At 35.9% G+C, this 14,707-nt stretch overlaps 1 protein-coding gene across 1 annotated transcript in view; it reads right to left on the bottom strand.

Moving 5' to 3' along the window:
- The window catches only part of LOC121411331 (dystroglycan-like), a 37,216-nt gene extending 22,509 nt beyond the window's left edge, over nt 1–14,707 (bottom strand). The window contains exon 1 of the mRNA XM_041603995.1: nt 14,256–14,707. The gene's annotated coding sequence lies outside the window, so the exon portion shown is untranslated. The remainder of the gene's footprint in view (nt 1–14,255) is intronic.

A 14,707-nucleotide genomic window follows, 5' to 3' on the forward strand; every position in this document is an offset into this window, starting at 1 on the left:
AACTCCCATGTTTGAAGACTGAGGAGTGATCTATTACAGGGTGGACTTGAGAAGCCCAGAAGAGATGGATGATTCTGCTCAAATCCAGGAATACACACAAAAAAATGTTTAAGATACAAAGTTGAAAATGACCTTTCCGTAACATCTCAAACAAAAGAGCAATGATTGGAAACAATAAAGATAAAGAATACTATCATCTTTGGCATTTTTCTTTAAATCTCTATTTGAATATTTGTGACGAAAATGACCTTCATGCAAAATCTCAAAGGGGCAAGTAATCAATGGAAAAACTCTAAAAATGAGGAATAATATGATCTTGTCAGATTTGGCAAATGAGTCAGATTCATTATCATTCACACCATGATAAGTGCGTTCAGTGGCGTCAAGGCAACTTTAAACATTGACTTTTCGTCACCACGGGGCAATTTGCATTTCTTATCATATCCAAATGAAGTCAAAATAAAGAAAAGAAAGAGAAGAGATTGTGACTACTGCATGTGAAGTGGAGGATTGAGTACATAAAGTAAGTCAACATTGCCAGACCTATTGATAAAACTGACCTTACAAATGCTCTTCAAATATTTCAAATTCCTAATCAGTTATCCACGATGTCAAAATGAACTAATATTTCAAGCACAAAAGCAATGGTATAACAGTTTATCATATTCATATCATATCAAAACTGTCATATCATATTATGGTCAATATAAACAAAGTAAAAATGGTGGTGCTGTTTACTAATACTGGTACATGTACCAATTTATTAAAGGACAAGTCCACCCCAACAAAAACTTGATTTGAATAAAAAGAGAAAAATTCAACAAGCATAACACTGAAAATTTCATCAAAATCGGATGTAAAATAAGAAAGTTATGGCATTTTAAAGTTTCGCTTATTTTCAACAAAATAGTTATATGAACGAGCCAGTTACATCCAAATGAGAGAGTTGATGACATCACTCACTCACTATTTCTTTTGTATTTTATTATATGAAATATTGTTATTTTCTCGTCATTGTCATGTGAAATGAAGTTTCATTCCTCCCTGAACACGTGGAATTCCATCATTTTAACATTTTGTGCTTCAGGCAAGGAGGTCCTAATCGTCAAATTCGTAATAATTGAAATATTGTATAATTCAAACAATAAAAAACAAAAGAAATAGTGAGTGACATCATCAACTCTCTCATTTGGATGTAACTGGCTCGTTCATATAACTATTTTGTTGAAAATAAGCGAAACTTTGAAATGCCATAACTTTCTTATTTTACATCCGATTTTGATGAAATTTTCAGCATTGTGCTTGTCTGATTTTTCTCTATTGATTCAAATCAACATTTTTTCTGAGGTGGACTTGACCTTTAAGTATTCTATACACTCTCTTCACAATGTTAGGATTTCGATAATGGGCAGCTCTCATGATCAATGTAGGACTATATTCAGCACACATTTTTTCCCTTTATGCAGTGCTTAGATTAAAAATATAGGCATAAATGTGAACTATAAAATTATTTTCATAATTCTCTATCCTCTTTATAAAAAAATGCAAACTTTAACAAATTTTCAACCTTCCATTTCCCAAGAGATGAACCCTCTCCTCTGTATGTACATGTATGAACAATATTTTAAGAATGATTGCTGAGATTTTGCAAAGAAATATATACATGTAAATAAAGATCTATAAACCAATCATATCACTTCAGATCTGGGTGACACCAACTGACATATAGCTTACTTTCGATGGCCACTGAATTATAATCAAAATATTCTACTGAGCAAATTTGTTATGGCAGTGAAAAATTAGCACCAGTATTGAGAATGATACCAGGAGTTGATTGATACAGCTAACTGGGTGACCTGCCAGTGTCATGATGCGTATCCCATATGGAGCCCAGGCTCCCTGCAATATGATGATGAATTATTGATCAAGACCCAGAGTCTCATTCACTGGCTTTCCCCTATATCATTTCCTTCATCTCCGTTCTTGGAAGGAGCATCTTCAAGAAAGATACAGAATGGATGAGGGGAGAAGGGTAATGGTCCCAGCTGAGAGTAAGATGTTGATGAGAAGAGCCGATGAAATGACGAGGCCCTCTTGAGATGACATTTCACAGAAGAAAGGTTTTGAATCAGATAAATCTAGAACATGTCAACTAGACATCTGAATACTTTATTTTCAGTAGGATGCTGACATCATAATGAAAGTTGCTTCTGTTACCTAATCAAACCCATTTAATACAGGTACAATAGATAGAGCTGCATCTTCATCAAAATCAGGGGACTGGGGACTTATCCTACCAAGATTCAAACCTGGTGCTTTAATACAAAATAAAAGTCTAAGGATTTATTGGGGTTTCCTTTTATTAAGCTCTTGGGTCGCAGTGTTAACCATGGATAAACTATCGAAGTAAAGTATCTCCATGGTTTAACCATGGACCTACATGGTTTAACAGATTTAGAAGTATCTCATTACAGCTTGGACCATTCCCCTGACCTTACATTATAAACTGAAGAATGTTCAAAATAAAAATATATTAATAAGAGTGTAATTATATAGGGGAATTCAGTTCAGTTATCAATGCTGTTGACAAAGCCCACTGATTAAGAGGCCGCCTTAAAAGGAGTGACAGAAGCAAATATGGCATACAAAAAGGAGAAAAACATCATGGCATAAAATGCAAATGAAATTTTGTTGACAGTCTGAATAGTGGCAAAATTCTGTACACTGCACACTTCATCACAGAGAAAAGAACATGAGAAAAGAGATTGAACACTCATCTGGTATTAAAATCACACGTTTTTGTGTTTTCTACCCTCTTGCGAGAATGGGTGCCCCTCCTATCATCTCTGTAAATATACCCTCATGGGTCATAGTTGTGAATGAAGAGGAATGGGAGATAAAAGTCATTCTGAGCATCTCATCAATCAATAGTTGCTCCATCAAGTTCATATAAGATTTTCAGATTAGGATGCATGAATCTCCTCATCAAGAGATATTGAACCTGCTTCATAGGCCAACAGATTCCGGGAATTATTGATTGACAGTGAATCTTTTCTCTGAAATAAGTTATTGATATGCATCATTGGAACTAAACATGGGAGATGTTACTCTTTCTTACTTTTTTCAATAAAGAAAGAACCACATCCCTGAGTACAGGATATCAATTTAAATGCATTACAATTAATGAAAAGTCTCTGATCATGTGTTTTTTTGTACATTGATTTTGTGTTATATATGTGTTATATAACAGGTTTCTTCAGATTCTTTTATTCTAGCAAAGACACTCAAGGTTCCAACTCATATCATTTCAGTGGCTGCAATGTAACTTCCAAACCTTTCTGACAAACAACATGTATATGGAAGATGCTTTTAAAAATACATGTGTAAAATAGAATGATTGACTCCCCATCCTCCAAACTCACTCATCACCGTTCTGCTAAACAACACCAGCCCACAGAGCAGCATGGGACCTGAAAGAGTGGGTAGGAGGATGTTCATGATAGGAGGATGTTGATGATGCAGGAGCAAGGTTACTCTGGAATATTCAAGTGGGCCTGGATACATCATTTCTCAACCATCGGACACTTCCCTTGCATGCATCAAATAAATTTCCTATGATGAAATCAAGGCAGCTGGCAGAGCCAATCCATGTAACAATGGTAATAATAACGTGAATCCAATTATTTCTTTAGATGTTTTGAAGTGAGAAGGCATTACTGACAAGGGCCTAATATCTTCAGAAATTTGCGTTTAAAGGGGAGAAGAAAAAAACCCACTTAACAAAAATCAATTAAAGAAGAATAGAAAAATCTCGATGATTGGGCTTCTACTCTTTGAAAATTCAAAGTAGAAAAAGCAGACACACAAATTGGTCCATCCAGCAAGAGAGAGTGTGAAGATGGCCGCCATTGGAGCCCAGTGAAAACCAGTAGACCCATTATACACTTGGTAGTGGATTCGCCTCCAATAATATTGAATATCATTCATCATTTATCATCATGTGGAAGCCGAAGTAACACTTGAGCATCTTGAAAGGCCAAACCACAGCCATGTTGCTGACGTAACAAGAGGAGACACGTTGGGGAGCTTCTCAGTGCAAGGAAACCAAATCTTCTAAAAGGCAATCATTAGCCGCAATTACAGCTCTTGGTCTGACATCAAGAGATGGAGTGTCTATGCATCTTAGGTTGATCATCAACTCGATTTTAAGGGACAAATTGGGGGGTATGAGCTGGCGATTTATCTCATTTCGATTTTGTTTTGGATTCTTGCTGGTATTTGCACGTACTGACCGACTTTTGGTTCAAGTACATTAAAAGCTCCTAGTTTCAAGGCGGAATAACTTCACAGTTTATTTTCAAGTCATGTATTTTCTGCATTTAATATTAGATGCAAGAAATTCACTGGCACAAAAAGCAGAAGAATAAGGCGACATCCTTTTTTTTGCCCGAGAAATAATGTGCGCTTGGGAAATTACCTGGTCAACTTCAACTGGTAACACAGGAATAGCTACGAAAGGGGTTATCTCTCTCTTCCCCCTTAACACTTTTCATTTCCATACTGCCCTCCCTGAACCCCTCACATCCATTAGTCCATACTAATCTTTCTTCATCTTGGCCTAATAACCAATCTCTTTCATCATCATCCCACACACAGTCCACATCCATATCAAAGGGGACCATTTTACACAAACCCAGTCCAAAGTTAAATTTCTGGACATCCCATATTTAACAGGTTTTTTTGCATGCAATCTTCTCCAGTATATCCATGAAAACTGACATAAAATGGTTTAGTGAAAAAGGTTCATCTCATCTACGATTTTGTGATATTTATATTAAGGACCATCCTTATGGGTAAGAGGTAACAAGGTCAATGATGGCCCATAAGAGAAGTTTCATTACAAGGTACTATTATCATTTTATAAGAGAGAGTATGAAGATTAGTGACCATGACCACCCACATAAAATTTCCTGGTCATAAAAATCACATTTATAAACTTGACATTATAAATATCCATCAGTCAAACTTCGTTTCCAGGAACATATAAGGTTGGTTTCTTGCAAATATCTATTTACTTCTTCCTGTTAACATGTTTTTTTTTTTTCAACAGAAGCTTTATTTTAAAAATAGAAGTGAAAATGGCAGGTCAATACTACAAATGTAACAAATATAAAGAGTGAAACAATACCTTACACATGACCAAAGGCTTTCATTTTTCAATTGGCCTTTAGGACCAAGGACCCCCCCCAAAAAAAAAAATCCATTACAGAAATAAAGAAAACCTGTATTAATTACCTTCTCGTTAAAAAAAGTCCCCCCCAAAAAAATTATCTTCAAATCATTGAGTCAGATGAACAACAAGCCAATACTCAATATGAAACATACAGGAACATCTTCGCTCTGCATTACACAAAGTTCTGGTGAATTTAGATTGTGCTTTTCCAATTTTATACTTTCAATTTCATGAATCTTTTTATCCCATTTCCCTTCTAAATTTTTAAACACAGATTATGAAAATATACTCTTTCTTTGTCTGCTTCTGATCCTCGGTAAATAATTCATTTTCTAACCTCGGCTCTCATCACAGCAAGGGATATATAACCAATCCAATAATCTTCCCCCTTTGTCTGCATTGATCATCCAATTATTCAAATCTAATTCATTTACATTTCCTCTATTTTCTCCCTGCTACATGGATATGATTTGGACTGTGCCCAAGGGAGGATTATCGACCTCGTCATATCTCTGTTACTTGTGATTTTTGGTTCTATTCTTTCTCAAATCCATCATCATTTTGAAATATTTATGCCAATGATGTATGTCTGGCTCCCCACATCCTACAACCTCAGGCCAATCATAGTCTCCATTCAAGATGTATTTGAAAAATATCTCATCCATATGATCGCTAATCTCTTTGTATTTTCAAGTTCAGAATCTCAGCTTTTATAACTTTCACGTTCAGGGTTGTATTACATATTTTTTGGCTGGTAGTAACTCAATGCTATACACAAAACTTTGATGGTAGGCCTAAGATATAAAATATTGTCATTTTGAATAGTCATAAGTCATTTTGAAGTTGGATTTTACCTTATCATATCAATATTTACTTATACTATGTGATCTTCTCTACCCTTTTTAGAGGAAGAGATAAAAAGATGTCTTTGCCATGTTTGAAATCGCACCATTAATGTGACATGATTTTCAACTTTTGTTTCACTTTGGTAGTGTTCAAAGATGTCATGAAAAACCCAAAATACATGTATGTTTTCAGGTATTATTAACTAGTAAATCATAAGCAAATCTTTGTGAACTACAGGAAACTATGTCATGGCAAACCCTTTGTGTCCAAGTCATGAGGTAGCAATCACGGTCAATTATTTCATCCTTGAATCATTTTAATGAACTTGAAAATAGCTCAATTGCATGTGAGGTGTTACCACATGGATTGCAACTGGCATTCTCACAAACTAGTTTCAATTTTACAGAAAGAAAATTATCATATCTATTCATATAAGCCTACTTTTATCATACACATTTAGGTGTACATGTATGTACTGTAACACTCTTATAGATAAACACTTCAATTTGCTACATTGTACAATTTCAATGTGAAAAATCAATCAAAAAATATACTACTATATATTATTATCAGAACTATAGACCTTTTTTGACAAGTGCATTTGCAATGCTTTTAGAATTTTGAGGTACACTATTCTAAATCTGCCAAGACAGGCAAAGAAAAGCGAGAAAATGGAAGAAAGGGCTGCATTCTAAAAGAAACAGTAACTCCACTTTATTGTGAGGTGTGCCCCTTGGCTACATGTTGGCCGCATGCTAGATGAGGTCGATGGAAATACGAACACTAAGCCCAGAGCACTGTTACAGCACTAACAAAAATCAATCCATTTCTGAGTCAAGGCTACACAATAATGCATGCCTGGGACAAATTCAATATTCCTGGCCATTTTTCCAAGAGAAAATCACTTTGTTGTTGTAAGATCACGGTCCTCATCAGGCTCAAGAATACGCAATATCTAATTGCGCAGGTGAAGTAGAAAGGAAAAGGATTTCCAATTATAAACACAAGAGCAACACAGTCTCTCAAGAATTTCTAATAAAAAGGCCTGTCGTCGCCAAATCATAATCATATTGTTCATTGTATTGCTTTAGAATTAATGATCATCAAATGAATTGGAACAGGATCAAACAAAATTATTATAAAAATGTCATCTTATGTAGGCCTGTGTGCTGAATAATAAACAGTACTCTGTGCTTTTTTGCTTTGGTAATTTTTCAGCTTTTTACAACCTCGCTTGTTTTTCAACAAGTTTGCCTTACACTTTTCTAAAATGAGTGGCTTGCTTAAACCATGGACCTAGTAGTAGGTCCATGCTCAAACTTTGACATATCTTACTTTCATCATAAAACTACTAAACTTTGACATATCTTACTTTCATCATAAAACTACTAAACTTTGACATATCTTACTTTCATCATAAAACTATTCAAAGACTTATCCTCCAAATTATTCATCACTGCAGCTATAGCTGGCTTTCACTTGGGTCATAACAAATAATGACTATGAAACTACATTTACATCTACTACATAAAACCACTTTTCTTTCAAAAATTAAGTACAGGACTGAGTACTGGCATTTGCAATTAGGTTAGAAAATAGAAAGTGGATCAAATAGTTTTTCCTTTTGAATTCATTAATAACAAATCAACTACAAAATGCACCACAAAAATTTGCACAATAGCAAAAGGACAAATGCTTTATTAATAATGTAGCAGCGCAGTATTCAGACCTTAACATCTAGGAAAAACAGAGCGTCCCTTTTCCCCCAGACAAAATTGATTTCATTTCCTACCTAGCTTGATATTCATCAAGCTAAGCTAGAGCTCGTAACACAAACAAAGGGACCTGATTAGCAAATACATTGACGTGAAAGAAAGAGGGAGCCCCATCGAATTATGAATTGGCGATGCAATAAGCATCCTCTTTCTAATGGATACGGGTCATGCATCACACACACCATCAACATAGCTAATACCCTCATTCTCTTTTACGCTGACGTGAGTAGCTTGGAGATCGAGCCGTGCATTAAATCGCTAAGCTAATCAAGGCGATACCCCTCATATGCCACGACACAAGTTCGTTTCATGGAATGCCAATCTTGGACTCGATGCTTTGGAACAATAAAGAAAAAGAACACTTTATGATTAGATATTAAATATCCAAGAACTGAATATTATTATCATTATTAAGATGTGAAATATATAGGTCTACATGGAAAGCTTATCAATATCAGTAAGAGCTATTCTGAACTCAACCTCAACTCATATTTTTTCTGTGAAGACTGATATAAGGATAGGTATGGCCTATGTATATGAATTTTAATATCACAACTTAGCAGTGAAAAAAAAATATGCTTATCACTTTGTATATATTTCTTTCATATGTGTACGTCACACTGATTTCTAATGGACATCCCAACAGGTAAAACAGCAATTTATGAAGATTTCTCACTTTATTATGAGACAAAAAAAGAACCAATTACATGCATCCTCTAGCACACTTATTGCCATAGAGTATATAGATAGCAATTTTTAATTATAATAAACCTTACAATACACGTGTCATGCTATGTAATATGACATAACACAGAAGACGCAAACGTATGCAAATGAGATACAATTTTTTCTCGCTCAGAGCCATTCATCAACACAAACAATCTTTGATGAGTCACTGAGTGTTCTTATGAGAGGTAACCTTGTCAGCAATCTAGTTTTCCAATTAGCCTGGATAAGCTCATATTGTGATGGAGGGAAATATTGCAGGACTTTAGGTGCTTTCTGTCACTTGTCTAAATTCAAATTTATTTCACTGATGGATAATTACAATGATGTAACATTCTAAATAACAAAAGACCAATATGCTCTCTTTGTTTAGGCTTTGCCTTGAGCATAAATAATGTTTATGATATCTGCAGTGAACTCACAAATTTTCATAAAATTCTTTTGTATATTTTATGGACAAATGTAGGCCAGCATTAGAAACATGCAAATACATAAAAATTTATAAACACAGTTTCATTATCATTTCATTACGATCCCAAGAAGAGGTAGTATAACATAAACAACAGCCTATGGAACACTAAGTACATGAGCCCATGGTCACAAACAATATCATCAAGGAGCATTATAAAGGGCCTTCAGTGAGAGTGTGTTGTAATGAAGTAGCCTATACATGGCAGTATATACAAGTCCCCGTAAAAATTAATAAAAATCCCATTCATACACCACACCAACCTTGAGGATAGTAAATATGAAAATGAAAGTCAACCACGATGAAAGAAGTCGTAAATAATTGCGGCTAGTGAACCAAGTAAAGCACAGGCATGCTGCATGAGCCCAGCTGAGGTTTGGAAGAAAACAATTTACTCTCAATGGGCTTTAGTATGAATCATCCATCCCTCCCATAATGGAGGGAAATGATGGGAGGTCAGATGGGAGGGACTGCATCACTAAAAACATGGGGAGAAGGATAAGATGGTGAAGCACTCACCCCATTGTGAATGTCACTTTTTTTCATGACATTATCTGAGGGGGGTAGAGGGTGTCATTTTGTGCCAAATGTCTATTAATTACTAAATCCAACTCCAAGAGAGAGAGAGAGAGAGATTTTGAAGGAAGTTTATTGAAAAAAATTGTTGCATTCATATAATATTTATTCACTTATGGACAATGTCCAAGTTGAAACCACTGTGACTGAACTAAAGTTGCTGGTTATGCCTTGAACTCACTGTAGATATCAATCATATAAAATTATAAAAACATCAAAACCATAACCCTATTCAGTGATACATCTCCTTTTTGCAAACTCTCCTTACATGCAACTTGAATTTCAAAGATAGATTTTCGGATTATGGAATTTATTCCTGTCCATCATTCATTGGTATGCTTCGTGTATGAGCATGCAAGGAAGGCAGGGTGTGGACTGTGGAGATGGTATGATCAAAAAGCCTCCATGACCCTAAATCCATAATGTAAATGCTAGTAAAAACCACAAGACATGTCTGCACTAAAGCTTTGGAATGCTACTCTGCCTTCTGAGGTCATCCTATGGTTTCTTGAGAGGTCACACCAAAGTCAATTTCAAATTCCAGCTGGTGGATTTCAACATAGTACACTGCACCAGCGTGCACCTTACCCAATGTTTTCTCAAATAATTCCCATTTTTCAATTCTTTCTTTCTTGATATCATCTGACACTGTCACCAGGAAGATGTATGGAGATGTGAAATCTTACAGGCAGGGGAGAGGGGTGCCAAGGGTTGTTGGGTGGAAAAGCCTGCAGCAAGTTGGAGTTATTTCTGAGGAATTATCTCATTTTGTTTGGTGTTGAAAGTTGTGGTAACCATGTCCCAGCATGCGGCCCATGGCGTAGTATGGAGTGCTATATACCCGTGACTCATTATTGAATAGTGAAATGGGTGACGAAGAGAGGTGGGAGGGTATATAGTTTCTCTTTATTAACCACTAGTCATCGAATTCTCTTTACCTCTGAATGATGAATGAACAGGGACAATGGGAGTCTGATGGATGGAACGCAGAGCAGAGGAAACACACCAAACTTGAAAAAATAATAGATTTCAATATTTGTTAGGAATCAGAGTGGGATATATTAATTAGGTGACCTACATCATAAGTGAGATCAATAATATATTCAGTCTGCTAAGTGCAAGGATAGAGAGCTTTGCCATTGATGTCAAACACATCTATCAAATAATCACAAACAATTAAATATTGATAGAGTTAGGCCTATATGCAAAGGCTTTCATCAAAGCAGGCTGGAGCACAGGACTGCAATTTATTTTAAACCTATGCATTGAATCTATAGTTTTGAAGTTAGGACAGCCAAGACAGAGATTCTATGCACTGTAAGTGCTTGCATGTTTAGCTTTCAGTCAAGTATAGATTTTTTTTTTACACAAGCTAACATCTAATAAATTATAATGATTATAATTCAGATTATTGACCAATAATTAGAGTGGACAAAGAATTTTTTTTAATGAACTAAAGCTTAACTCAAGACCTTTATTTATCACTCTTAATGCTGGTAAAATAAACAAGTTTACATCCTATTAAAGATGCTCTTTTCTCCATGTATTAAAAAGACTGCTATCTATAATCTTTAGTCAAATGCTTAACAAGGGGAACCCATTAGGGCATTAATTACCCTCCACTATACACCAGCTTTTTATCATCTTGACACAAAATTTATGTCTGGTGCTAAAATTATTTCTTTTGTTCAATGTCATTATTATGCATTAGATTCACAGCTTCATATTAATTGCTACAGGATTTAGTGAGACAAGCCAGCTGTAAAAGCCTAAACCAATTACACACAACACGAGGTAGCATCACCCTGCATCAGAAAGAATTGTGGTATTAAACAATAAATCCATAAGCACATTGTTGGTTTGAAGTTTGTTTTTTTTACCAAAAAAAGGCCTAGGCTATAGCGTAATAACATACCAATATATGCTAATCTGCATTGACAATTTCCAGTATACTCAATTTCTATTCTGAATTCCATCGTTTTCAAATGTGGTTTGTATTGTAAAATCATGTCAAAAGTAACTAGACTAGATCTGAACAGAACAGGCTATATGATATTCCGACACCCCCCCCCCTCCATAATTTTCCCTCATTTTTACCATTCAGTGGTATTACAGCTTCATACACATAAGGTGGTTTCAAACCGCCTCGATCACAAGAATCCCCGTTAAATTACGAGAACTTTTTAAGGCTAAAAAATACCCGTTAATTATTCCTGCATTCACACCGCCCCGAAACACATCCTTCGGGATAAGTTCCCGAAGTTACGAGCATGCGCAGTGTGGTCTGATAAGCAGGCAAGGCGGGAGATTCAAAATCACTAGCCCAGCAGCCACCAACGCCGCCGCGCCCAACGACACGCTGGGATAAAAGTTCCCATAATTTGCTTTCACATCGCCAAAATACCTGCGACCTTGGAAAAATCCCCACGAAAGTTCTCGTAATTTCGCCAAGTACCTACTATTTAGCGGGTATTTTCTTTCGGGGATAATACGCGTAGTTTGCTTTCACATTACCAAAATACCTGGTATTTTCTGATCAGAGAATACCTGGAACTGGCGAACTTCGAGGCGGTCTGAAACCACCTATAGTCCTACTTACTATTTCCCAACCATATTACAACCCAGATTATTGATACCCACCCACCCCTCCCTCTTTTTTGTTTGCTGATATGGTTGAATGCTTGATTGATTATGGTTAAATGGTGGCTAAGATGCAGGGCCATTGTCATGTCCCAATCCCTCTGACTTTTGACACTCTTTAGAGACTCACATAACCATGAAAATTGTAAGTGCCCCCCTACATAAAATCCTCTTTTAATCTCTGGATTGGTAAGATGTACATGCAATTAACAAGAAAGTTGCCACTTGACTTTGGTACATGTATATTATAGGCCTAAGTTGAAGTAGTGAAGCTTCTCTTTGACTTTCAAGGTTCATACTTTTTCTTTTACTTAAAGGTCAAGTCCACCTCAGAAAAATGTTGATTTGAATCAATAGAGAAAAATCAGACAAGCACAATGCTGAAAATTTCATCAAAATCGGATGTAAAATAAGAAAGTTATGACATTTCAAAGTTTCGCTTATTTTCAACAAAAAAGTTACATGAACGAGCCAGTTACATCCAAATGAGAGAGTCGATGATGTCACTCACTCACTATTTCTTTTGTTTTTTATTGTTTGAATTATACAATATTTCAATTTTTACGAATTTGACAATTAGGACCTCTTTGCCTGAAGCACAAAATGTTAAAATAATGGAATTCCACGTGTTCAGGGAGGAATGAAACTTTATTTCACATGACAATGACGAGAAAATAACAATATTTCATATTTCATATAATAAAATACAAAAGAAATAGTGAGTGATGTCATCAACTCTCTCATTTGGATGTAACTGGCTCGTTCATATAACTATTTTGTTGAAAATAAGCGAAACTTTAAAATGCCATAGCTTTATTTTACATCTGATTTTGATGAAATTTTCAGTGTTATGCTTGTTGAATTTTTCTCTTTTTATTCAAATCAAGTTTTCAGTGGGGTGGACTTGTCCATTCTCCACTTTAGAGACTCACATAACCATGAAAATTGTAAGTGCCCCCCTACATAAAATCCTCTTTTAATCTCTGGATTGGTAAGATGTACATGCAATTAACAAGAAAGTTGCCACTTGACTTTGGTACATGTATATTATAGGCCTAAGTTGAAGTATTGAAGCTTCTCTTTGACTTGACTTTCAAGGTTCATACTTTTTCTTTTACTTAAGGAAAAGGACTACAGTTTTTGCTCTATTTCATGATGATCAAATTTTTGGTCAAAAGTTCAAGGGTAAAAAAGGATAAAGTTCTTCCTTTATACCTTCAAATTCCACTAGCAGTGTACACACGTGTACCTGCATCAAAACAGGAATACATCTACTTATTTACCACTGTAACCACAAGAAGACCATGCAACTTTGCATATTAACAGATGGCTTTGAGCACGTACTAAAGGTCTACTTCAAATTTATCATTGCCTGTTGAGAATATAAGGACCAGAAGGACGTTACTAAGAACCATAATAGAGTTTACTGACACCGTAGTAGTACAGTCAATGCCTTACCATGTGAAAATATCTTTTCCATTCGTAACTTGTTATCCTAACTCTATTAATTATTCAGAATTATCAGCAGGGGCAGAAATCTCTCCCAAAATGTAGGGAGGACAAGGGGGTGGAAAATTTGACAAGCCCAAAAAAAGGGTTATCATCCCAAAAGGTCATCTCGTCCTAAAATACATGTTTCATTTCGATTTTGAATGATGTATTTCTTACCATAATATCAGACCAAATATAGTAGGGGGGACATTTGATATTATGTCCCCTACTATTTTGAGTAGGGGGGACATGTCCGCCTGGGATTTCCGCCCATGATTATCAGATATCGAAACAGTTGAAAAGCAAAAGAAAGGCCAGGATTGAAGTTAGAGAACAGGCTACAACTTACAAGACCTAGTACTACAGAGAGAGCATGAACAATGGATGATGTCATACATAGATGATAGTATACATGCCATAGTGTCATGACAATGATACAATCCAATGATTAATTGATCAGCTATTCATCACGATAATGTACCCGATCGGATATACTCACGTTGCACTCTGCTTCGTACAACAAATCAGGTCTAATGTAATCCACAAGTATCAATCCTTTGATTTTTAAATTCTCATACTCCACATCAGTCCTTGCTTGTTGCTGTCACATCAGATGCTACACACTGCTGCTAATGCTATTCTCATTTTCTACCTGGATGAACCTCCCTCAAACAAAATCGGCCACTGCAAGGATATACTAGCCTGCGATGACCTTCGGGTTCCTGGTGGTATTCCTGAGATAAAAGTCCCTCCGAAAATCAAACATGAATGGAAACCTACAATTCCGAATCACACAAATAACAAGCGCAAATCAACTCGACTGCACTCGGAATTATGAGAATGAGTGAGGAGAGAGAGAGATGCAGGTTTAGATTGGGTTTGGCGAGAGCCAGGCTTGGCACCAACACACTCGCCAGTCTCCGAACCATAAATGAATGGGAATGCATGCAC

Source organism: Lytechinus variegatus, chromosome 3 (genome assembly GCF_018143015.1).
Source record: "Lytechinus variegatus isolate NC3 chromosome 3, Lvar_3.0, whole genome shotgun sequence".
NCBI lineage: Eukaryota > Metazoa > Echinodermata > Echinoidea > Temnopleuroida > Toxopneustidae > Lytechinus > Lytechinus variegatus.